General features: G+C 35.6%; 1 protein-coding gene across 4 annotated transcripts in view; it reads left to right on the top strand.

Moving 5' to 3' along the window:
* The first annotated feature begins 2,086 nt into the window (after window positions 1-2,086).
* LOC6038399 (WD repeat-containing protein 47) overlaps window positions 2,087-26,281 on the top strand; it is a 191,660-nt gene continuing 167,465 nt past the window's right edge. For 2 of the 4 annotated variants that reach the window (XM_038259540.1, XM_038259538.1), the window contains exon 1: window positions 2,087-3,200. The gene's annotated coding sequence lies outside the window, so the exon portion shown is untranslated. The remainder of the gene's footprint in view (window positions 3,201-26,281) is intronic. The other 2 variants (XM_038259539.1, XM_038259541.1) reach the window with 1 other exon arrangement.

Genomic DNA, 26,281 nt, shown 5'->3' with positions numbered 1-26,281 from the left:
TATTTTAGTATTTTAGCATTTTAGCATTTTAGTATTTTAGCATTTTAGTATTTTAGCATTTTAGCATTTTAGCATTTTAGTATTTTAGCATTTTAGCATTTTAGCATTTTAGCATTTTAGCATTTTAGCATTTTAGCATTTTAGCATTTTAGCATTTTAGCATTTTAGCATTTTAGCATTTTAGCATTTTTATTTTAGCATTTTAGCATTTTAGCATTTTAGCATTTTAGTATTTTAGCATCTTTAGCATTTTAGCATTTTAGTATTTTAGCATTTTAGCATTTTAGCATTTTAGCATTTTAGTATTTTAGCATTTTAGCATTTTAGCATTTTAGCATTTTAGCATTTTAGCATTTTTAGCATCTTTAGCATTTTAGCATTTTAGCATTTTAGCATTTTAGCATCTTTAGCATTTTAGCATTTTAGCATCTTTAGTATTTTAGCATTTTAGCATTTTAGTATTTTAGCATTTTAGTATTTTAGCATTTTAGCATTTTAGCATTTTAGTATTTTAGTATTTTAGTATTTTAGTATTTTAGTATTTTAGTATTTTAGTATTTTAGTATTTTAGTATTTTAGTATTTTAGTATTTTAGTATTTTAGTATTTTAGTATTTTAGTATTTTAGTATTTTAGTATTTTAGTATTTTAGTATTTTAGTATTTTAGTATTTTAGTATTTTAGTATTTCATTAGGATTTTGTATACAGCCGCCATCTTGGCCGCCATCTTGGTTTGAATAACATTGTCTGTTTGGAACTCTGTAGTGGTCTTAATCGTGTTCAGAGCCCCAAGATTAGTTAAATTTGAGTAGTCGTTCGCAGGTCGCATAATACCCTTTATGTATAGGGTTTTCTATACAGCCGCCATCTTGGCCGCCATCTTGAATGTCTTGCGTCTCTTTGAAAATTCCGCCTATCAACCTTTAAATTCGGATTCAGCTGGATCGATTTAGTCTAATTCATACTTTGTTCATTTTGTTTTCTTTGTTTGACAAAAAATATCCCAAAATTACAATTTTATGCTTGCTTTCCTTAGTGGCAATACCGGATTAGGCCCTTTGGCCATGTCGGTTGGAGACCACTTCACTAAAATGCTAATAACTTTTTGGGGTTAACTCGGATCGTCTTGCACTCTTCTACAAAGTTGTTGGGCATTAAATTTCACATAAGAATATCACGTTTGGCAAATTTTGGACACTCGCAACGCCACCTACAGGGAGAATTACGAAACTGTGCCGTTTCTCCATACATTTTGACGATTTTTCCCATACAAACTTCATGCCCGAGTATCAATGGGTTAATGTTGACCGATTTCGCTCAAATTTTGCACAGAGGCTTAGAATACCCTAGGGATCAGTTTTCGGCTTGTGGAGCGAGGTTTTGAAACATTTGCCCATATTCTGGGCACCCTAATGTATACTCTACCCCCGGTGGTTGGTCACTTTTTCGTTTGACACTTTTTTAGTGCCCCGTTGGTTGGTCAAAGTCAAACTAAAAAGTGACGAACTATCACTTTTTACACGGCGCTCACGCACATTATCAAACCTAACGTTTGGTAGTGTGTGTGAACTCCGTGTAAAAGGGGTGTCAAACTAAAAAGTGACTCCGTTAGTTTGACAACAGTTGGTGTCAAACCATCGGGGTTTGCTAATGCCTAATGATCATAAACTTGAAATAAATATTTTTGGATATATATTAAGTTACATTTTCATCAAGTAATTGCAAATTATATTTTAAATTTTTCTGCTGAGATTTCCTCACCTAATTTAAACCAAACCAAATTTGTTAAAAATACAAAACTTCACAACTTCACAAAGCATTTTCAGTGAATCAATCAAAATCAAATACTTATCGTACCCAAATTTGAGTTCCTTCAAACTAATCCAACTCTGCACCGTTTCCAGTAACGCCTGCCCGCTCACTTTCCTACCCCTCACCAACTCGTAACGCCAAACTGTCACTTGCGCAAAAAATGTCAATATTTTCCTCCCTCTCCCAGCCCTCCCAGCGGTTCTCTTCTTGTGTTTTGAACCAGCGCACCAAAGAGGAGACAGGAGGACGAGAAGCGTTCCGTTCCGTTGTCAGGGTTCGCCTCGTCAGTCAGTTTCGAGTTGCCGTCCGTCGTGCCCCCTTCGTTTTCGTCGTCGGTTCTGGCCGCGCTCTGTCAGGTTTTTCTGTGGTGCGTTTTTTGTGTCCAATTAAGCTCGGCTGAACTTGGAAAATTGTGAACCTTTGGGTGAAGTTTGTTGTGCTTTGTAAAACTATATTGTGGAATCGATTCCGGATTACGGTTCCAGCTGGTGCTTAACAGGAGACGGAAAAAGAAAGAGATTTGCATGTTTTTGGAAGAAGGGGCATTGTGCAATTTGGTTCTTTATCGGAGTAATTTTTCGTCTGGCTGCTGCGTACAAAGTTACGGCGAAAAAAGCTGGTTTTCGATCCCGACAGGAAGGAGTAGGAGGAACCGGGTTTGGCTCCGCTCGCGTTGGAGAAGTTTTGCCACGGTGATTCATGGTTTTGAAGGAGAAAAACTTGCTTTTTGGTGATTGAATAAGGAAAAATCTGGTAAACTTTTCTTCTATGAAAAGATTTGCGTGCAAAAACCAAATTCGATTCTGCACAAGTCTGATGTCACTGTTAAATTAAACCCTCCGAAGGAAGAGAAAAACGTGAAATCATCCCGCAGCCGCTGGCCAGAGTGCAATCCCTAACCACACACTGAAGAATTCGTCCAACGAAAAGCAGCCAAAAGGCTCAATTATTATTGTTTCATTGATTCCTGTGGCCGCCGTGTGGCGCTCCGCGTGACCTCCAGCTAGAGTCGTGGCCGCCTCCGCCCATCCTTCCCCCGGAAAGTCTGCACTTACTGGTGAAGGAGGAAATCGAAGAAAATCGCTTCTGCAAGAATCGTGAATCGTCGTCGAGGGTGTTTTGTGTGCAGGAAGATTCTCATTTCCCCCGGTGGGAGGGAAAAGGTGTTATTAAAGCTGTGCCAAACGCGGCGGTGAAGAGGGGGTGGCAAAATTGCAATACTACACTCTTGTGTGAGCCGTTCGATTGCACAAAACGGCAGAAGAGTCTGAAGCAGAGAAAATACAAAAAAAAAGCAAGGGGATCTGACCAACTAAGGGATTGGTAGTGGCCGAAGGCAGAAAGAGAATCGAGAATAGTTGTAGGAGGCATTCGACTAAGGGAAAGAGGTGAGTCGGCGGCGTTGAAATGCTGCAAGTTTTGCCCCAGGGAATGGAACGTCAGCGAAGATGGGGGAATCAGAGTATCGGGCTCGTTGCTTTTTATTTCTTGTTTTTCTGTTTGCCGGGTTTTGTCGGAATCATGACGGGAATGGGAGAGAAAAGATGCAAATTAGTCAATCGTCTAGCCGTGTTTAGCGTATCTAGTTCATCCAGATTGAATTTGGGAGCAATAAATCACGGCAACGGTGAAAAGGCCTCAAAATTGCTGCCATAATGACATAAAAAAAAATTAAAATGTTGTTAAATTTACGGTTTACATAAGCTTGTTTCCAAAAAAAATGTTCGATTTTGGATATTTTTTATTAACGTAATGTTTTTCCTCAAGACCAATTATTTTACACATAATTCATCGCTTTAATCTTCCGCTCTAGGGTGTTTGTCCCATGTTTAAAAAGTTCCAATCGAAAAAAAGTGAATGAAGTTTTTACAGCTTAATTCTGTATTTTTACACAAATTTTGTCCTGGTTTTCAAAATTCGCCCTAAATGTCCCTATTTATCGCAGTAGGGGAAGGTGGGGCAAGACGACCAAGAGGAACAATCGCTCGTAAGGCCGTAATTTTTACAATTTTGATTTTTTCCAGTATGAGGAATTGTGGCTAGCAATGCAATTAGCTGATTCTACTACCACATAACCGCCAAAACGACGTAAACGCCACGGGGCATAAGATTGAATAAAGTTTTTTTCAAAACCTTTGTTTCCTTATAATATTTGGAAAGTACAAAATCCTTGGGCATGAGTAAGGACCTCGACGCCGTTAGCAATGTTGGCTTTAAAATAAAATTTCGTGATAATATCACTTCCCCCCCAGCCAACATTTTTGCCATGCGAAGCGGGCCTCGACGCTGTGTCTAGGTTTAATTCCTAGCTAGGAGCCATCAGTGTCTTAAGAGGTGGTCCCAAGGCCGAGTAGGAGTTCATGAAGCAAATTAGTCGTCTCCCACCCCTTTTAAATTGAAAAATGAACTCTGAAACCAGCGCTTACTCACAACAGAAACAGAGGCCTCTTCTAGGCATTGTAGGATAGAATAGATTTTGAAATTTATTTTAAAAAAATGTTACGTACATAAATTTTAAACTTCCATTTAAGTAATAATACAAAGCATTTTGATATGTCAAAATTTCCATAGAGTTTCGGTCAATCAATAATGTAATGATATCGGACAAAATTCGTTAATCTGTTGAACTAACGGTTTTCGGATTATGGTTGTATCGACCATTGTTGCGAATCGAGGATCTACTGGAGGTTTGACGATCAAATAGAGCCTAACATTTCAAAAGGGCGCATGGGTTTTGTAAACAGGAGTGTATCTCTCCCACTCAAATAACAGTTTACAAAAGGTATGATAGGGATACGCTCCTGTTTGCAAAGCTTGTGTGTCCTAATAAAATGGAAGGCACGAAATAGTCGTCTTAACGACGAGTGTTCAACTTGTAAAATATGAACAGTTGATTTATGGTTTTTGGTTTGGGGCGGCAAGACAGGTTTAAAAACTAGGTATAGGAATGTTTGGCTTTGTAATTACAATTTTTGGGATTTGAGATTCAAGTTACTTTTAGACAGTTCAGTTAAGGTTATTGATTCAAGTTAGTTAGTTTTCCATAATAAATAATTGGATCTAAATGATTAGTTGAATTGGTCGAAGTGTTCTATTTAATTGGCAGATCTGCTTCTAGTTGTAATGTAGGACAAGACTACTGACGGACGCGACAGGACGTGGCCCAGAAAAAGGCCTCAAGATTTGTATTCCATAGACAAATTAGTTTTCATTTTTCGATTTAATATTTTTTTATTTTCCTTTAAATTTGATATACATGTTAGGTTTCCTTTGTATAAATCTCCGATTAGTAACATTTTCTTATTTAATTAAATAATAATTTAATTTCCTCCGGGCCTTTTTATTTTGAATAAAAATTTAATATTTTCATTATTCAGTGTTAAACTCAGATTACCGTAACTGCTCAAGTCATCCAAGTTCTTACTACTCACACCTACACTAATTTTCTTTCACCTTTCCCCTCCCGATCCCCTATATCTTCCGGTGGTGTTCATTTTGTATGCAATACTAGTTCGGCCACTACCCTTTTTTCCACAAGAAACCGGACTTGGACTGACTTGAGGCCGCGTCCCCCACCTTGCTCGGTAAAACGAAAACGAATATTTGGAAAGTACAAAATAAGGCTTAGGGTTCGTTTTAAGGCTCATTTTATCAAAATGCTATTTTTCCTAGATCAGTAGTGCCCCTACCAATGACTTGCACGTATTATAAAGTATGATTTGTCATTTGGTTATTTTTGTAGAGAGCTTTTAAAAAATCTTGTTTAGGTGGGGCAAGTGTACCATATGGATTTTTAGTATGGAAAAAAATACGAATTGCTGCAGCAACATATTTTATTGTGAAAAAAAAAATACATAAAAGTTCTTAAAAACTGATAAACAATTGTTTAAAAAATTGTCCATATACGATATAATAATATCATGAAAATTTACTATTTATCATCTAAGTAATATTTTTTTTTCGTAAAAACGGTCAAATTTCTAGTAAAATATTATTTTTTAATTTAAAAATGAAAGAAACTTTTCAAATACATCCTAATCTGATTTATCTAAGTGATAATAGTTCATTTAGCATAGCATATAGCATTGGTGTCTACCCGTAGTTGCTACTCTGTTATTGACCAGGACCTCCAAGAATTGCTCCGTGGACCACAGATGAAGAGTAGGAACCAATCATCACCACTTCATAACTTTCAAATGTCCCTATCATGCTAGCCAATCACAGCGCCGGCCACGACCAGTGGTAAGACACGGGGAAGTGGATTGGAATTTTAGTTCGATACTTGAGTGATGAAGACCGCTAAATCAGCTGCGTCTTCGACAAAGCATCACGTGAGGTTTGAGGGTGTTAGTAAGATGGGTGTGAAGCCAGGATTCACCGTGGTAAGTGATGCGGCCGGTCAAATCTATTTATAGTCCCTTGATTCTTCGTATGTTCTTGGATTCATTTTGGAAGCTTTCCAATTCGGTTCACCAAGCTTTTTGTGGTGAATTCTGGCCGTGTTGAAAGTTCAATATTCGCCTAACAATTATGCAACCAGTAAGTAGTGTCCTCGAATTCAACTTGCATTCAATATTGCATGTCCTGTTCTTAGGTACACAGACTCCAATCAAGTTTCTTGGATTCTTATAGCACATTCTTAATCCTTCTAGTCAACTAAGCCTCGATGGTCTGGTGGTTAGCATTTTTGTCTGCTGACCCAAAGGACGGGGGATCGAACCCCGCCGCCGCGAGCTAATGAATTATTCGTTCATATTCAAAGTGTTCAGAGAATTCCTTCTTTCCATAATTTCTCGATAGGAGCAGATGGGAATCGAACCCAGAATCTTCCGCTTACAAAGCGAACAGCGTAACCATTCAGCCACGCCTACCCCCTCTAAGTGATAATAGTTCAATTGTTAGTAAATTAGTATGTTTTTTCATGTATTGTTCCTCTTGCCCCAACGGGTTGTTCGTCTTGCCCCACTAGTTGAGTAGAACGTACGGAAAAACAAAAAAATTAAAATCCATTTTTTACATTAAAAAACAGATTTTTTAAAAACTTGTTCTAACAAAGTCTCAGTCAAGACCTGGAATAAGATGATTCTAAAAAATCCGCCAGATTTTTTAACGTTTTTAATGGGTTACAACGAGCATTTCCTTAGCTTGTTACACTTGACCCACTTTCCCCTAAGCAATTAAAAAACACATTGTTCACTCTACAGCATGGCATTTAGGTTCCTTTTGCAGGATTCATACTCGAAATTAGGAAAAAGTGAGACAATCCAAACATCTTTAAACAATTCGCAATTTCGCAATTTTCAGTGTAAGAACGGGCCTTGACCGATCTTATGCACCAGGTTCCCGACGAACACGCACTGCCCTTACACCTACATCTCACCCTTGCTCTGAGTCAGTACGAGCAGCACGCTAGAACACGCTTTGAGTGTTCGTGCCAGGCATGCACACCTTCTTTTCCGGTTACGCATTTTAACTCGGCCGGGGGTGGTACATTACGTAGGGTTTGATGTAAGTATAAGCGCCTAACCATTTATAGTGTGCCTATCAACTTTCATTAAAGCAAAAACTGTTATATTTTTAGTTTGAATTCAAAAACTAATTGTTATTTACTGGGTATTGTTTTCTCCTGAAACCTTTCCTAGTGTTGAGTCGTGTTTATCTGTTGCTTTTTCTTGTGTCGCGGTGTTTTGTTACAATTTTTGGTCCTAAGCATGTTATAAAAGTTTACCAAAAGTACAATAGTAATATTTGTGTTAATCCTTTAATCATTCCATAAATTGAGTAAGGGCTCGAACCTCACTTGCTTAAGAAATAGGTGAAGTTTCAAAACAATGGACAGTGAAGGAAATATACTATGTAAAGAATCAATAGTAAAAGAAAGATAGTAATTTATGAAGTAGATAAAGAAATTAACAATAGTTAATAAATAGAGGTAACAAACAAGCTAAGATTGTATTGAGGGCAATTTACAGGGAAGATGAGAAATTATTCAAATAGATAAATAAAGAAAAGGCACATGATAAACAAAATTGACATCGCTGCCAAATTAAGGGAAAGCAGACAGTTTGTTACAGCAGAATCAATTGGTAAAATAGAGTGGAAAAGCGTTGAGAAATAAGAGAATCAAATAAGTAAAATCGAAATCAAATGGAGGATAGTAAACAGAAGCCGTTTTAGAAAATCAGTGAAACAAAATAAACAGAAGATAGCTGTTAGCTGAAATGGAAAGAAGAGATACCCCGTTCTGCGATGCTCAGGTACATCCACAGCAGTTGACTCAACATACTGCGAATCAAAACAATACCGTCTACAATCACAAATAACTTCCCTTTCCCACATTGACGCGCCCCTTTCTTTTAGCCGTCTCTACTCTGACCCTCGCTGGTCAAAGGTTTACGATCCGTTTCCACAGGCCACCAGCTTGTCATCATGATGACTAAACCAAGCCAACGTGGAGGTAAGAAAATAGGACACTTGCAAGGAACCAGAGCCATGCTGTTTTGACCAAACAGCACTACGGATGTAGTTGGATTCCTTCCGGGATTTTCCTCGCCTGGGTGTCAACCGACGAGTATCATCAGTATCATGCACCCTTGGCCTGCAATCCAAACATCTTTAAACACGGACTTCGATTTTAATAATTCGTCAAAAATCCATTTTCATCCAATTTTTGATCTTAAAAAGCATCGGAAAAAGAACCCTTAAAATTCTAGAAAATTTAAGGGTTGGAAGTTTGACTTGTTTTATTTAACTTTGCCAGTGCTTTTAAAATTATTTTTTCCGGTGTAAAAAAAAGTATGCTGTAACTTTAGTATCCCAGACTATGCCTCTACACGTATTTTTTTACAATTTAAATTATAATGGTATCATTCTATAGCAGAAAGTGTGAAAAACATGCAAAAACTGAAAAAGTGGCTGTAAAAACATGAAAAACTAGAAAGGCAAAAGGTAATTATAGGAGGTGGTAAAATAAGCCAAATACTACCAAAAACGAACATAAACTAAACAATAAAAATGCAAATTAAAATACTAAAAATGAAACAAACAAAAAACAAGAGAAGTAAAGTTTTTCGTAGAACAAAAGTTGCTCAAAATGACCTTCTAGACACGAGAAAAACAAAAAATTTCGACAAAAAAATTTGGGCAGTACAGGGTTAAGCTCCCATCCACCCGGGACTCGAACTGAATCCTTTGTATTGTGAGTCCCAGTTTTTCCAGGTTGGCGAATTTTTAATTTAGGCCGGTAAGGAAACTTCTGGAGGAACATTTGAAAAAAGGCAGTACGACTTTGCTCTTACGGCCTTTGATTAGGGTAAAGCAGTCAGGCTCATACTTGGAAGAATGTGTGTCTACTGGATACCCTTCTGTCACAAGAGTGGATTTGGTTATGGACGTTCCCTTCTATAGTTATTCATAAAAGTTTGATTCTGGGTGTAAAAGTAAATTACGGAGAAAAAATACATATTCTCTGCTAAGCTGACATTGACACCAAAACTTATATTCAAATTTCTTTTATCATTACATAAGGCATGATTTGGGCTACAATGTCCTTTAATTAGATTCGACCAAATTGAGGATTACTTGCCTCTCTTTTTAGCCCTTGCGAAACAATGATACACTTTTATTTTTCTTCACTTAACTATATTCAAAATCTATGAAAACATTCCAAATTGATTTTTGGCACAATTATTGAGTTTTAGCTTCATTTATTCAAAGATATAAAATGTAAATATAAGGATTTGTTAAAATTAAAATACTTTTTAGTATAACTTTCATTAGAATTTTAAAGTTGGTAAAATTGCTTTAAATGAAACAACACAAAAACATGATGTTTCGCTCGAAAAGTATTGATTTTCGTTGAGTGTGTCATTGTTTTTGCCAAGTAAGTATTTCTATTCCCACGAAATTTGATGATTTAATTTGATGGTCCCCTAAAAACTGAAAATGTGTAGCTTGAAAAAACACTTAGCTTAGGTGCTTAATACATAATTAAGTGTACTAACATCTTTCCGGTCGTTTATCATAATTGGATGCATGGGCTTACAGATATAAGCTTAATTACATTGCTCATAACTGAAAACAGAATATTTTTTTCAGTGTGGTAGAAATCTGGATAGTAAATCATCTTACGTAAATATTTTATCGAGTTAAATTGGCAAACTTATGGGAAATTGGACGAGCTTTCCGGTAAAAATATTTTCGAGACTGTCGTATAGAAAATGCCAAAAACCACAAAAAAGCTGTTTTTTCAACATTTTTATTTTTAAAACAGCTGTATCTTCGCAAGGATTGGACTTAGGACAATGGTTAATATGGAAACTTTTATGTAAAATTGTCTGGAGAATCGATTTTTGAAAATTTTGACGTTTAGACCACTTTTCAAAAAAACAGTTTTAGTAAATGATTTTTTTATTTTTTCAGGAGAGACATACCATCCTGCATTTTTTGTGAGTCTTTTTGTCACATTTTAGGCTATTTTCACAAAAATTTTGAACGAAAAAAAATCGTGACATCACCTTAAAATTTAACTTTTAAACTTAAAAATTGAAAAATCTCATAGAATTGGCATGCATTTTTCTTTCAGTGTATTTTTTTCAAAAAGCTCGTCTAATTTCCTACAAGTTTGTCTTTGACCACGTTTTGATACGATGCAACGGCTTCGAGATACAGCAATATTTAAATTACAAAATACAAAAATATTGAAAACACTTACGCCCTTCTCAAATGTCATTATCGAGTGTAACTGGCACCATATACACAAAAATGGCTTTTATATGCCTAGGATAACATGTCTAAAAAGTTTCATTGAAATCGGAGAGGGTCGGGTACAAAAGTACCAGAAAAATTCCTGATTTGAGCTGGAATTGCTCTATGACAAAAATGTTAATAAATTTCTGAAATTTCAACAAACATTTCAATTTTATATGAGAGTTTTGTAAGTAGATAGATAGATTTTTAATAAGTATTGCAAACATTCTATTAGGTATTTGGTTAATCATGTGCTCTAAGACCTTATTAAGTACATATTTTTACCTGGCAATCAACAGTTCTGAATAAGGCTTTCTAGGCCCGTTGAAAAAAATATAATTTAATTTATTTATAATTTCAAAAATAAAGAAAATAAATTGACAAACAGAAAAAAAGATTTATTACCCATTTATCCCATTTTTTAATAACTGATTTTGCAAAACATAAAAAGCAAACGCTACTATTTGAAAAAATTAGTCATTTCCCACCTAATTTTCAAAATAAGCATGATAAATCTCAACCGGGTTACCAAGTACAACTAATCAGCAATAAGTCGTAACACGTTGAGTAACTTCCCTCGAGCGAAAACTGCATTTCTCCGACACTCGACAGCGTTGCGATAAATCCAAAGAGATGAGCTCGAAGTTCGGAACCGACCGTGCAGTCTGCGCGTCTTTTCTGTGGAACCGGTTTGGTACAACACTCCCGCTGAAAACTGAGAAAAAGCTCGGTGTTAAACTTGAACTTACCGTTTTTTCAAACATTCACACACTCCACACACATACGTTTTCTGCCGGCAGCAGATTTAAGGGCAAGGTCATTAACGCGCGAGGCTAATTTGCATCATTGTTAACTTGTTTTTACTGTTTCGGTGGAGAAGAAGGTGGTTCCCCGATGGTGGACGAATTTCGAGTTCTTTCCAAGTTGAAAGCCTCTCGGTTTTTATTGAGAACTACTTTCAGATTTATGGCCTCACAAGCACCAGTTCGAAATGGTATCATTTTGGGATTAATTATGGTGGGGTTTCGCGCCAGATGGGATCACTTTTTTTCCCCTGAATACCATTATCAGCGATAGCATACAGTCATCCCACATATTCGGAACACCCACAAATTCGGAACACTTTTGTGATAATTTATCAATAACATGGCAAATGTAGCTTTTCTGTCGACCCTACTATTTTTAGGACCTTTATTTGGACATTTTCTTGCTATTTCACTAGTAAAAGTAGCACTTTTTGAACAAAAAACAGCTTTTCAAGACTATTTTATCCAGAGCAGCAAAACACTACCTCCAAATTGCCTGTTCCATAATTGTGGGTTGTTATTGTGCCTTCCACAATTGTGGAACACCTGAATTTAACTGATATTTTAACAAAAAAAGTTATCAGACCACTTATAAAACATAACTTAGCTTGAGTTTCGTTGGTTTCAGTGCGAGAAGTCATTATTTTGTAAAAAATATGTACTCACGGAGAGAACCAAAGTTTGTTTACATCCGTAAGAAAAAAGTGTTCCGAATTTGTGGATTTCAAGGGTCAATGTTTTTCTTGAAAAACTTGATATAAAAGTTAAAATTTGCTGTTGTTCGATACATCATTCGAAAGATCGCAAGAAAAGCTTTCAAATGAAGGTAAAAGCGAATCATTAAGTTCAATTATCGATTTGCTATGATTTTTTGAGAATTGGCCGATCTGTAAACCGTTCCGAATATGTGGGATGACTGTACACACAAAAAAAAAGCCGGTTTGCGATGGCGAAAGCAGTGTAGTTCTTTTTGCTTAAATTTTATGGCTTTTATGGAGCACCACACCCCCTTAAAAGTAAGTTTTCACTAAATATTGTGTGCTGCAATCGCTGGTGCAATTTGGCGGCTTTCGCTAATCGCCGGTTGTGGCATTGTCCGGGGAGTTGTCCGACATGGAGCATGTTTATTAGGTTATCGGTATGGGGCCGCCCATAAACCTGGGGGAGGTGGTAAATATTTGGCAGATTTTGAATAACCTGGATTGCAAAAACCATTTGTAAACCACAGTTGTAACAGAGCAATTCTACTCCTCTTTTTTTCTTAATTTTAATTTTTGTTTTTTTTAATCCGGCTGAAACTTTTTTGGTGCCTTCGGTGTGCCCAAAGAAGCCATTTTGCATCATTAGTTTGTCCATATAATTTTCCATACAAATTTGGCAGCTGTCCATACAAAAATGATGCACGAAAATTAAAAAATCTGTATCTTTGGAAGGAATTTTTTGATCGATTTTGTGTCTTCGGCAAAGTTGTAGGTGTGAATAAGGACTACACTGAAATTTTTTTTGGTGATTTTTAATTTAACTTTTTGTCCCTAAAACTTGATTTGCAAAAAAACACTATTTTTAATTTTTTTTATTTTTGATACGTTTTAGGAGACATAAAATGCCCACTGTTCAGAAATTTCCAGGTTGTGCTAAAAATCATTGACCGAGTTATGAATTTTTCAATCAATACTGACTAAAAAAAAACGAAATATCGGTCGCAAAAATTTTTCAACTTCATTTTTCGATGTAAAATCAAATTTGCAATCAAAAAGTACTTTAGTGAAATTTTGATACATTGCGCCGTTTTCAAGTTAAAGCCATTTTTAGGTAACTTTTTTGAACATATTAGCAGTTTTTCATTTTCTTAAATTAGTGGACATGCTTGTCCACTTGAAAAAAAAAATATATTTATGAAAATTCTCTATATTTTGCTTTTTTGTACTTTGTTGATACGACCCTTAGTTGCTAAGATATTGCCATGCAAAGATTTAAAAACAGGAAAATAGATGTTTTCTAAGTCTCACCCAAAAAACGTCGATATCTCAGCAACTAACGGTTCGATTTTCAATGTTAAAATATGAAACATTCGTGAATTTTTTTGATCTTTTCGAAAAAAATAATTTTTAAACCAAGACCATTAGTTGCTGAGATATCGACGTTAGAAAATTGTGGGTTTTTTGGGTGAGACTTAGAAAACATCAATTTTCCTATTTTTAAACCTTTGCATGGCAATATCTCAGCAAGTAAGGGTCGTATCCACAAAGTTCAAAAAAGGAAAATATAGAGAATTTTCTCAACTTTTCAAAAGTATTTTTTTAAATGTGGGCAAACGTGTGTACTTATTTAAGAAAATAAAAAACTGCTAATATTTTCAAAAAAGTTACCTAAAAATGGCTTTAACTTGAAAACGGTGCACTTTATCAAAATTGCACTAAAGTACTTTTTGATTGCAAATTTAATTTACATCGAAAAATGAAGTTGACAAATTTTTGCGACCAACATTTCGTTTTTTTGAAAAAATCAGTATTGATTCAAAAAATCATAACTCGGTCAAAGATTTTTTGCACAACCTGGAAATTTCTGAAAAGTTGGCAGTTTAAGTCCCCTAAAACATATCATAAAATAAAAAAATAAAAATAGTGTTTTTTTGCAAATCAAGTTTTAGTGACAAAAAGTTAAATTAAAAATCACAAAAAAATTACCGTGTATCATTTTTTTCAGTGCAGTCCTTATTCAAATCTACAACTTTGCCGAAGACACCAAATCGATCAAAAAATTCTTTCAAAAGATACAGATTTTTGAATTTTCGTGCATCATTTTTGTATGGACAGCTGCCAAATTTGTATGGAAAATTATATGGACAAACTAATGATGAAAAATGGCTTCTTTGGGCACACCGAAGGTACCAAAAAAGTTTCAACCGGAATAAAAAATACAAAAATATCGAATGACCGAAATCTGAGAGAATTGCTCAACAATCTTTTAATATTGATAACTCTTGCCCTGTCACAGGATAAAATTTGATGATGTCTTACTAGAGCTTTAAAAAAATATCCTCCATTTTTCCACCTGTAATAGCTGTAAAACGTTTCTTTGTCCATAATTGATTGCCGTGTAACGTTCGACATTAACCAGATGATTAAAATAACTTCCAACACAAACACAATTTCCAGTCTCCCTCGGACCCTGCCCCAGTTACAACCCGTTCAAACAGGTCCCCGAAAAGTGGCATGACGGCCCCACTCGAGTCCCCGTCAGATGGGAAACCGATTAGCCGTAAAAAAGAAGCGACTCATTTTATGGCCCAGGTCGAACCAAAAACGTTTCTTGCGACTACGCGCTTATTGCAGCCTATTGTTGTAAAAAAGTTTCGTATACCACTTTGCACCATCACCTTACAAGAAAACGCTAGCGGAATGAGGTGAGGGGTAATGCTCCCGAAGAACCGATCATCATCGCTGTCGATCGGCGCAGCTTTCGATTCCCGTTTTTTTTTTCGTTCGTGTTTCATTTCTGCGCGCGGCCCCAAAATTCAGCTGCTGCTGCAGCTGGATCCACGTGACGTGAGGTGTTGGCCGTGGTGACCTATTTCAAGTTTATGGGTAACTACCACCTACATTACGCGACAACTGGACAGGGGTGGGACTTTCGAATATTTTTGGTTTAAAAATTGTGCGTTTAAGTTGCATGACAAGTTAATAAATTTTTAAACTTAAAGCTATTTTTAAAGCCATTCTAATGAGAAAAATACTGTCTAAAGTCTAAAGTTAAAATAACTTTTGTCCATTTCATACAACTTTTTATAGGCTTTTGGAGTATAAAGCTTGTCAAGTTTGAGCCTCTTATATCTCGTAAAAAATTGTCGAGATCTCTTAGAATTTAGGTCTTATCAATATTGGTAGCTATATAATATGAAGTCGAGAACAGAACACTGATGAAGTCTGCAAGTAGTAGACGAAATACGTATCTTTCAAGATATTAAAAATATATTGCGGAATTAAAAGGAACAACTCGTCTCATTGTATTCATAGTAATGCATTCTGCTAAAACGCTCAACCAAACCACAATTAATTTCATGGTTTTATATGATTATTTTGCATAGAAATTCGATAAGGCCTCAAAGACTTTTTCAACCTGATGCATGGAAAGTAGCTAGCGCTTTTTTTGTAATATTCAAGTTTTTAAAGTCCAAGTCAAAAATCATTTATCTACAAATTGAAATGTTTGTTGGAAACAGTTTGGAATTCGTAAAAAATCAGGAAAAGTAGGGAAAAGTCGAGAATCTCAAGAATATTTGTTTGAAAAGTATCCAAGCTGTAGAATAATTTTGGAATATTTTGTACAGTTTTCAAATTAATTGCACCCCATTAGTTTTGAGAACTTAGTTTAAAATATGTGGCTTCTTTTACATTTTAAAATCTTTTTAAAATGAAAAGGCTTTTAAAGACTAAACAAAAGTTATGCCGTAAACATAGTCGGAACATAAACTTAGAAAAATATTCTCAATGTCCTAAACTTTAAACAATAACAAAGCTATTGAAACCTCAATTTGAAAGTAGAGATTAATTTCAACGATAGCTACCAGCGTGAAATTATTATTTATTTCATTTTGTCACAACGCTAAAATATTTCAAAATATTCGGTATCGTCCAATTTGAGCTTGGTAATAGATTTTTAGTTTATTAAATGTTTAAGAATGTTTAACTTTGTTCATTAAGTTTTTAAGATTAAGATTTTTGATTTTTTTTTTTGAAATCATGAATTTAGGCTTCAAAAGAATTCAATACTTGTGCATAAAGAGAAGGGTTGAAGCTTGAACTCTTATGAAACTGAATATTCAATTAACATAAATTAAAAAACATTAAAATACTGATAACTTCATAAATCAACATTGATATTTGAATAAAAAAAAGAAAACTTTAAGCATATATATTTTAAATACTTTGATTTTTAAAAGCGTTGCCTGGAATTTGCCTTTTTGGCCTATTGAAACCAAAGAACACAAACATTTTGTTTTACAAATTTTTAAATGAGCCATTCCATATTGTGTATTAGTTTTTTTTCTTCTATACGAGTATCAAATAATCTGGATTTTTCATACATTTCAAAAGTTATAGCACAAATTTTTGAAAATGGTAAAACAAATTACAAAATTACGTATTTTCGAAAAAGTTTTTTATGCAATGGGTATCAAATGATCAAGATTCTTTTTAATCATTTCAAAAGTAATCACAATTTTTTGAAAACACTCGAAATGTTCACAAAACTAAGTATTTAAAAAAATACAAAAGAAATCAGTTTTTTTACAAACAAATTATGTGGTACGGTATCATTGGTACCCCTTCTTGGTCAATGTAGATTTGAAAAGTACATTAAATTTCCCATAAAATGACATGTTCCAAATTTTTTTACAGTCGAGTAACGGAAAATGGGATAATTTTTAAAACTTTTTTAGTGTTTTTTTTGTTTGATAAAAAATAAGTATTTTTTCGGAATTTTGAGTACGCCATCAAATCGGGCGTCCAATTTTACATAACAGTCCCTTTGACACCCAATTTATATCTCATCACCGCTTCAGGCTGCAAATTATTGAAAAACACCTTTTTTTCACATGTTCAAAAATGGAAGGGGTCGTACCGCCCCTCCGTCACGAGATATCCAAAAACGAACCTCGGATTTGTGATCAGGGACAAAGTTTCACGCAAATCGAAGAGGGGTCGGGGCAACTTTTCCCGATTTCGTGTGAGTTGGTAGAGAATTACCCAATAACTTAACATGGTTTTGACATTTTAATGAAACGAGTGTTGTAAAATGCATCATGTTTCGAAAAGTAACACTTTTCAAAAAAATAATATTTTAAGCGATTTATTGTCAAAATACATGAAAATTTAACTTAAGATTTCACTCAATGGGTGTTTTTCGGAATTGCAAAAAATGTTGTATGGAACTCGTTGCAAAACTTGATTTTTTCAGCACTCGTCGTATTTATCCAACTCGGTGAACCTCGTTGGATGAATGTACGACTCGTGCTGAAAAAATCCTGTTTTTGCAACTTGTTGCATAAACTACTATTATATTTATTTATTTATTTATTATATTGAAATGCTGCGAAAATTTCCTACAATTTTCTATCTGGAACTTAAAAAATGGGCAATAAGTTTCTGAGATACAGCCTCACAAAAAAAATCGAATCGATGAATATGATTTTTTCTAAGTGTCTGAAAATTTCTCTAATAAGATAAAAATTGAGTTTAAAATTCAATAATTTTGATTTGCATTTTCAAATATTCAAGACATGATGTGGTATGTTTTGCTACATTATTATTTGTGTATATTAACTGTTTGTGGATATTAATCTCCCATTACTGAAGTATCATCCGACAGTACACATAAAGCACGCGATAAACAAATTTACAACTTTCTACAAGCTGGATTTACACATTTTCCAGTAACACAGCAACAACAAACCAATCTCTTGCTCAACATCGCTTTGAAAAGCGAATCTTGCTTTGATTGCAACAAAGTACACACAATCCATGCCCGTGTCTCAATGGATCCGTTTGTTGTGGAAAAAAAAAACCCTTCGCCATGTTGGAGAAGCAATATTTGCCAGTTATTAAAATAACCACACTCTGCTTGCGCGAACTATCAGCAGCGGCCATGTATTAGCTGGAGCCAATTTCCGCGTACACGGTGATTAGTTTCCGATTTGGATTTCACTTGCCAGGGCAGCAGTTCATCATCAGGGCCCATCCGGTTTGCTAGGATCAGGGGGTCAGGGTGTCTACTTGTAAGAAGAAAATTAGTGTTAAAACATGTAGAATAGTAAATAAATTTAGAGAAAGTAGATAACTTCGAAATCTTTGAAATTTAAATTAATATAGATTTTAAGTAAACACCATGACAATTCGCCAAGTAATGGTCAACCCTTGGAGAACTTGGGCACGTGGAACGGCTACCGTTCGTAAAGTTTGCAAACACTTGCCCACCACCAGCAGGTAAATATTAACATACCATCATCAAGACGATGATCATCATCAGTCTGTTGGATGCAAAAAAAAAAGCTGGAGTGAATTTTCTCTCCTTCATTCAACACTATTATCATTGATCGCGTGCCGACTGGCCGAGTTATGCGCGCTGGCAATGCAAACTCCGTTTATGCTGGAGCCGCCGGCTCGCTGAGTTGGTCTAGCGAAGTTTAGACCTGCCAAGATAGTCACAGCTTTTTGCGCACAGTCTGCAGTATGATGATGCGCACGTGGAAAGTGGCTGGAATCAGGCTGTATCGGGCCATGTGGGATGGAAAAACTTAACGTTGATGGTAATTGTTATTGTTCTTTCTTTTCAAAAATATATGTTGTATCATATTTTTCAGTATTCAAACGTTTAGTTCAAGAATTGAAATCGAATTGTTTAAATATGATGACGATTTTCCCTAAATTCGATGAATTAGATTCCGCGAATCTATGAAAAAATCAAATTTTATGTAAATTATTTTTTTGTATTCAATTTGATTTTACATCAAACAAGTTTCATTACTGTATTCCAGGTATTTTTTAATATATGATTTTTTCGGAAAATTGGCAACACTGCCAAATGAATTTTGACCAACTTGTGCCATAGCTCAAAATATTTCATATATTGTTTGAAATATTTGTTGTGAAAAGTCGTTCGCTATATTTTGCTTTTTAAAACCTTATTGATAGGACCCATAGTTGCTGAGATATTGCCATGCAAAGGTTTAAAAACAGGTCTTCTAAGTCTCACCCAAACAACCCACCATTTTCTAATGTCGATATCTCAGCAACTAATGGTCCGATTTTCAATGTTAAAATATGAAATATTTGTGAAATTTGCCGATTTTTCCAAAAACAATATTTATTTATTTTAATCAAGACTAACATTTAAAAATGTCCAAACATTCAATATTACGCCCTTTTGAAATGTTAGCCTTATCGATACCTACAACTTTGCTGAAGACACCAAATCGATAAAAAAATCCTTCAAGTGATACAGATTTTTGAATTTTCATACATCATTTTCGTATGGACAGCTGCCAAATTTGTATGGAAAATTATATGGACAAACTAATGATGCAAAATGGCTTCTTTGGGCATACCGAAGGCACCAAAAAAGGTTCAGACGGATTAAAAAATACAAAAATAAAAAATTTGCTCATTCTTGGGTGAATTGCTTAACTTTTCTCGTTCTACGTGCAACCCGGATCAGAAAAGTTACAGACAGAAAAATTCACCACAAATTATCTTGTTTCCCTAGTGGATCCAGCAAGTAAGGGCGTGAAATGAATAATAAGAACTTGACACGCCACCTGGTCTTCGTTTGGGCTAGACCAAATTAAACATTCACGCGGACATATATAATTGCGAAAACATATTCTACATTGCGCGAGCAAGTTGTTGTTTATTGCAAATTTTGTTTAGAAAAATTGCCAAAAGTTAATGGATCATTCAAATATTACGTAATGCGTCAATTTCTGAAATACATTACGTAATTTGTGAACGATCTCAAGAATGGTTTGTTCCAATTTTCACGAAAAAGACCTCCAGCCATAAAAAGAGGGAGCAAGCTTTAATTCGCTTAAGTCGGAACCGTTTCTGTGAATGGGAGTGTGTATCGCTCAGTAGGTAAACTCGCACCCATAAAGATCTCTCCCAGCAAGCTTTCCGTGGCTTCTTTCGAGACATTCGTTTTCTTCGAGAACCGCTTCGAACCTAGTCATAATCGGGCGTGTAAGCATGTTGATTAGGCACATATAATGAATAATAATAATCCACTCTAGAAATCGCTCGACTATGAAACGGAGATGGCAGTGTTGCCATCTTGTTTTTGTTTTATAATTATTTTAATATCATCTAAAATGATCTAAAAAAACCCCAAGCTTCCACACTCAAAAAAATGAGTTCTCGTAAACGTGAACAGCGTTCATGCCAACGGGAACAAGGAAGAAAACTGTTCACTTTCATGGTGCAATGCACTATAAAAGTTGAACAGTTTTCTTCCTTGTTCCCGGTGGCATGAACGCTGTTCACGTATACGCGAACTCATTTTTTTGAGTGCAGCAAAACGTTATGCCAAACGATACACGTTGAGATGCCACCTCCGTCAACAGGTCTCCCCCGGAACAAGTTTCCCAGTTTGGCGAGCGTCTGCGCTCTGCTCCAAAGTAACTCCGCAGTAAATAACTTCAACCAGCAATTCTTCGAATGCCAATCGCCGAAGAGTCACAAACTAATGCGGCTGCGATCATGTAGGTGGAAAATTGAGTAACGTTTCGCGAGTGGAGTGCTCTCGTGACGAATAGGTGGCTTTAAATTATTGAAAAAAAAAAAATCTTAATATTAAAAAAACAGGTTTAGACATAAAATTGAACAAAGTTAATGAAAGTATTCAGCAATATACGAACGTTGATCGTATTGTAGTTTTTTTATTCCTCGATACTTTTTTGTTTACCAAAATATGTTACTTTTGAGCCTCAGAGAAGTAATGAATCGATTTCTACTACGGAGATATGCATTTCTGAAAAAATAAATAAAATTATCTCTAGACAATTTAAATCATTCAAAATCAAGCCCAACTTTACAAAAAATATCTAAGCACTTTTGGGTCGATTCTGCATGCAAAAATAAGCCAATGGCCGAAATTGACCCCAAATCTATTCAGGGGAACCCGACCTACTTTGAACTTGTATGAAAATCGATAAAAAATATTCGGTCATTCAATTTTTAATCAATTTAGACGTCAAAACATAAATCTAGGGAAAAATTCAGTGAAATCGGTGCAAATTTGGCGATTTTGTTAGAACAACAAATATTTTTTTGTGATTTTCGGCGGATTTTTTTTTGTGCAGACAAGTGCCATTTTGTTCTACAAAATCAACAAATTTGCACCGATATTGCTGAAATTTTCACCAGGGATATATTTGGACCTCCAAAATAGCCTAATTTAATTGAAATATTAACACCCGAATATTTGTTTGTATCGATTTTCAAGGTTAAACAATTAATATTAATCGACATCCAAATGTTCAGTTTCCGTGAAACTTTTTGTAAGACGGATCACGCTTGATCTTGAAATTGTAAATTGTTTTCTTTGATTGGAAAATTCTCACAGATCACATTTTTTAATAGTGAAAGTTGGACAAACAGTTGCTGAGATTGTGTTGGTTGCAAAACTGCAGGCTAAAATGCAAACACATTTATTTTTATTTTTTTCATTATTTTTAACATTTTCAGTTTCAATTCTTCGAAAAGCAATACTTTTTTACACTTTTTTTTTAAGTTTTTGAGTTGATCAAAAACAGGACGCCAACCTCAGCAGAGCTTCGTTGAATAACTGTCGTATTACTCTGAAAAACATCATTTAGCAAATTGTTAAACAAAGGACTATTTCACTGACCTACACAAATAGACAAAAATGACAAAAATGAGTTTGGGGTCCAGAAACATGTGCACTTTGAGTTTTTCAAAAATATTTAGACAGGGTCGATTGGTTTTTCTCCAAAGTTTGTATGGAGAGTTAGGGCGGTTCGTCGCTTTTGCATACAACCAAAAAATTGCATGCAATATGTGGGAGTAGCGAACAGCACTAATTCTCCAAACAAACTTTGGATAAAAACCATTCGGGCCTGTCTAAATATTTTTGAAAAATCAAAAAGCACATGTTTCTGGGGACCCCAAAATCATTTTTGTCATTTTGATCCAAATTCGAAGTGCACATGTTGTTCTCATTATAACTTACAACTTGGCCGAAGACACCAAATGAATCAGAAAATCCCTTCCTGAAATACAGATTTTTGAATATTTACTGTGTTTGTATGAACAGTAGGGTGACAAAAAAAATGATGTTTGGGGACACCCCTGGCTCGCTGCCAATTTTGAGCCAAATCGGTTAAGGTTTAGGGATCGCTAAAGAACGTTAAAAATGGTGAAATTGTTTTACAGAAACGATTTTTGAATCGCTAAACTTTTAAAATTAACTCGGATCGCTGTGCACTCTTCGCCAAAATTTAACAACGTTTAATTTGACATTAGAATCTCACTCTTGAGAATATTTCCACACAATTATCTCCACCTTCCGGGAAACATTGAAAATTTTGCTGTTCTCCATACATTTTTTTCATAAAATCCCATACAAACTTCAACTCTCAACCTTAACCGATTTGGCTTAAAAAAGGCACAGATGCTTATTTCTGCCTAAGGAATCAAGCCAGTGGGTGTCACCTAGGATTTACATTTCGACGATCCAGTTATAACTTTGGTTAAAGTTTCTGAAAAATGAAAAAAAAAAAATACAAATGAAATCCATTTTCTGATTTAGTGAAAAATTAATCATTTCTCAATAAAACCATTTTTTTTTGTAAAATAAATTACAAATGCGCCAAAAGAGCATTATTATTTTTGTTACTTCTCGTTTTTTGCACTCTTTTTCTCCTCTATTGGCTCTCGGTGAGGTACCGGTTCCAACCGAAGGGAGAAAAACTGTGCGGTGTTTCCTAAGACTGCCAGACAAATCCGAAACAAAAGGTATATCATTAAAAGTTCATTGATGATGAGCACGTTTTTTTCCCTCTCTAGAAGGTCTATCCGAACTGAAATTTGTTACTTTGTTTGTTCTTTCGCTTACATATGTTAAGACAAATGAGGTAAAATTGCAATTTGAGAAGTAGATACACGTGTCGGATAGCTCGGAGAGTGCTGTTCAGCAACGAGTTGATCCCAAACCGAACGATATGGGAGCCGTTTTGGTGAGGAAGGTCGACGAACTCCGTGTTTGGTCTGACGGAACCATCAAACAGAGTGGGAGAGAAAAAAAAAAACGCTGAACACAAATGAGCTGACAAGTTGTACGCGGCACTTGAAGACTAGAGATTCACACGGTCGATTGGGTTTCGATTTGCTTGTCGATTTCGACGCGTTTTGTGCTCGCAGCTGACGAGAGGTTTGTTGCTTCCGTAAAGTGGATTGTTTTGCCCAAATTACATCAATATGGTACTTATCAATCAGGGAAGCAAATTAACGAAAAAAAGGAAATAATTTTTTGGCGAATTTGCCGCGTGTGCGCCACCACTTTGAAGGCTGCATTATCAAATTATAGAAGATCAAACATGTGCCACGAACACGAACAGCAGCAGTTGTGGTGAAATTTTTGAGAAAAGTGAAATTATGGTTCACTTATTGCACTTAAAATAATATCGAGATGGGGTACCTAATTTTTGCACCTGTCGTTGACTTTTGCAATTTTAAAAACTCGCTGACGTCAATGCGTCTTTGGTGAGTCAAAGTTTTTTTCTGCAATTTTAAAGATTTTTTCCCTCGGTCCTGGTCGAGGTCGAGGGGAGGAAATTAAAAAAAAGACTGATCTGAACTTTGTGTGTGTGTGTGTGTGTGCAACCAACCAAACGGGGCCACGCGGCCGCTTCTTACAAATTGATTTGTTTCCATGTATTTTAGATTTGACATTCTATACATGCAAATAACTCGCATAGGCATTTGGAAGGTGTTAGCTCTGCCGAGCTTCGGTGACCCATTTCTACGCTGGCTAGCCGAGCGCGAGGTACTTCGGCTTTATCGACAAACCCCGCCCAAAAGAACGTTTGCACCAATCGGATTCAAACGTTATTTAGAACTTCCGAACCCTTGTCAAATGGACAAGGACCCAGCGCGTATATAGTTGGTAGTAACCAAAGTAGTAACAGTATTCCTAATTCCAGTTTTTAGCTCACCAAGTCGCGATGGCCTAGTAGTTAGCATCTTTGCTCACCGATCAAAAGGACGGGGGATCGAACCCCGACTCGGGCGACTTTGATTTTCGTTTTATGTTCAGAGTTTCAAGATTCATATTTCCTATACTTTCTCGTTGGGAGCAGATGGGTATCGAACCCAGGACCATTCGCTTACAAAGCGAACACCGTAACCAGTCAGCCACGGCCGCTCCCTAAAAAAAAAAAAGGACTGATCTGAACTTAAGATAAAAAATCATCAATTTCGAAATATTTTTATTTCGAGGTATTAAGTTTTAAAAAACTGAAAAATGTCCGATGTGATTGAAAATTCAAAAAATACTCCTAAAAGTTTACAATCGATTGTACAAGTTTCATGAAAATTACGAAAAAAAATGTCCAGGTGTCCACGTGGTGTATAGATGAAGGAGTTTTAAAAACCTCAAAAAGTGTTGAAAGTCATCTGCCCCTTACTTACCGTTTCTCCGTTTCTCCGTTAACGATACTAACGATCGATTATTATACGCACATAACGCCGTTGAGTCGCGCTAACTAAATGAAGCTCTCCCATTATGGTGCTCGATGGAGCTCATATTTCATTATAAACAGCTACTAAAGTCCGCGAGGGGTAACTGCCTAGGGCGTCTATGGCACGAGTTTCGAGCCAATATCGTCTGCTTACTAATCTGAAGCTTCCTTAATGTGCGTGCGTGCGTTGATTAGTGCCTTCCAATGATGGTGGCTTCAAACGATTATGCCGTTTTTCCGCTGACGTTGATGATTGTTGAGTTGATTCATTTTCATTGATGATAATGACGATGCACCACGAAGCAAGAGCAGACCGGCGCGTTTATTTACCTACAATCTATCGGCCCCAGACGTACACAAACCGGTAAACTCTCTTTCTCGATCCACCTGTTTTGGGGTAATTTTGCAAATTATCAAAATTTTGCAATTTTCGATTTTTCTTTTTAACGAATTGCGAAAATAAATAATCAGATTTGTAGTTTGAAAGTTAAAAATTAAAAATATATAATAATTAATTAAACTTCTAACAAACTACCCCATCAATCGCCGGCTCACGTTCTGTTTATATGCAGGACGGTTGCGGTTTGTGAAGAAAGCAAATCTAATAGCCCTCGCCCGCAGACCCTAATAATGCCCATATGTTCCATAACCGAGTCCGAAGGTATGCACCGCGATTTATGATTAGCATACATCAATTGAAAACGGCAACAAGTTTTTTTTCTCTGCATTTCAACTTTTATTGAAAAAAAAAATACTTTTGCAGCTTTAATCATTTGCCGCTCTAAATGCTAAACTGTTTTTTTTTTCGTTCCACTTTTCCTCTTTATTTATATTCAAAAAATCTCACTTGATCAACTCTCGCTGAATTGCTTTATGTTTTGATCACCAACTCAGTTGAAAAAAAAAAACGCAAGATAAAAATGTTCAATTAACTCAAACATCCGAATTACAGCGAGGACCTTTCACCAAAATAACGCTTTCGGTTTTATATTGCCACCTCTGGCAAATCTAGATTTCGGTGCAATCGATGCAATCGTTGTATTTATTTTTTTGCTCGATTTTATCTTTTCGCCATCGCACTTTCCCCATGTGTGCGCACGCTGTAATCATCGCCGATTTTCGTCTTTAAACTTTGCCGGCATGGTTTTGTTTTACTCGCTGCGAATGTTTTCGGATGTGATTATTATTTTTTTGCATCTTTTGGTGGCCCAAATCCGTATGACTTTTTTTGTGTTGGTTTTATCATTTAGAAATAGGACGTTCAACACTGCAGGGAAAATAACTTGTTGATATGTCAAAGTTTATTTTAAAAAGTTGACCAAATATTTGAATTGAATATCATCGGTGACCAACTCCAGTTCTTTTTTCAAATGCTTTGCATGTTTACTTTGTTTGGTCCTTAAAAATGATAAAGATAAAAAACAAGAGACAATCTATTGTATTAGCGATATCTCGTCAATCCAGCAGGATCCAGATTAAAAGTGCTCCGATTTGGCAAAGTTTTTTAAATTGTGTTGTTGACGATTTTCGCACAAACCACTATTTTTCTAAATCATATATCAGGAACGGCTGAACTAATTTTAGCTCGCCACGTTTGAAAAGAAAGGTGATTAGTTGGGCTTTTAATGAAAAATTCTGAGACATTTTGAAAACGTAGCTAAAT

This window comes from Culex quinquefasciatus, chromosome 3, assembly GCF_015732765.1.
Source record: "Culex quinquefasciatus strain JHB chromosome 3, VPISU_Cqui_1.0_pri_paternal, whole genome shotgun sequence".
Taxonomy (NCBI): Eukaryota; Metazoa; Arthropoda; class Insecta; order Diptera; family Culicidae; genus Culex; species Culex quinquefasciatus.
This window is presented reverse-complemented; position numbering and strand designations above follow the sequence as displayed.